Source organism: Suricata suricatta, chromosome 12 (genome assembly GCF_006229205.1).
Source record: "Suricata suricatta isolate VVHF042 chromosome 12, meerkat_22Aug2017_6uvM2_HiC, whole genome shotgun sequence".
NCBI classification, from domain to species: Eukaryota; Metazoa; Chordata; class Mammalia; order Carnivora; family Herpestidae; genus Suricata; species Suricata suricatta.
Genome location: NC_043711.1, coordinates 10,546,400 through 10,547,426, shown reverse-complemented (window position 1 = coordinate 10,547,426; position 1,027 = coordinate 10,546,400). Strand labels below are relative to the sequence as shown.

The following is a 1,027-nucleotide window of genomic DNA, read 5'->3' as shown; positions in this document are numbered from 1 at the left end:
TTTTTGACGGGGGTGCAGAGAGAGAGAGAGATGGAGACAGAGAATTCGAAGCAGACTCCAGGCTCTGAGCTGTCAGCTCACAGAGCCCAATGCAGGGATCAAACTCACGAAACTACAAGATCATGACCTAGCCTAAGTCAGACGCTTAACTTACTGAGCCACCCAGGCTCCCCCATTAATTTTTTTATGTTTATTTACTTTTGCGAGAGAGTCAGACAAGCAGAGTGTGAGCGGGGGAGGGCCAGAGAGAGAGGGAGACACAGATCTGAGGCAGGCTTCAGGCTCTGAGCCATCAGTACAGAGCCTTATGTGGGGTTGGAACTAATGAACTGCAAGATCATGACTTGAGCTGAAGTCGGATGCTTAATCCACTGAGCCAACCAGGTGCCCCGACCCACTCATTTATAATCAATTTATTTAAGATGTTAAAAAAATGAAAAGTCTGTTGAAATTAGCAATGGAAAGATTATTGTTGAAAATTAAGTGGTGGGAATAAAAGATCAGTTGGATGAGACTAAAGAAGGAATGTGGCGTACTGTCTTTCAGGATAATTTGAACATTTCCAAAGAGTTTTGCATGAAAATACACTATTAGGTATGGAAGGGGGTGCCTTGAGATGGGGTATTTGGGAACATATTCTGTGTCCTTTAGAAAGATCCAGACCAATGGAGAGAGCCACTACCTTGCACCTGCAGTTCTGGGGACATACATTTCACAGAGTCATATCTCCATTAGGTATTCACTTGAACACACAGGTATATGCTAGAGGGCTTTATTTTGGACTTATTTCATTACATGGAGGAAGAATATATTTTTGGGTTTATTGGCCACTTACTTTCCCTGTCGTAAATTATCAATGTAATTTCTTTGTCTTTCATATTGTCTGAGTGTTCTTATTGTTTGGTTGGTTGCTCTTACTAAATAATTTTTTTTCTTCTCCTTGATTGCATTCTTTCAAACAAAGAATTCCACTCCTGAAGCCAATATCACACTATATTTTAACCAACTAGAATTTAAATGAAAACTT

General features: G+C 40.4%; 1 protein-coding gene across 1 annotated transcript in view; it reads left to right on the top strand.

Moving 5' to 3' along the window:
• The window catches only part of LOC115274364 (olfactory receptor 7A10-like), a 3,074-nt gene that overhangs the window by 1,281 nt on the left and 766 nt on the right, over positions 1-1,027 (top strand). The window lies entirely within an intron of this gene.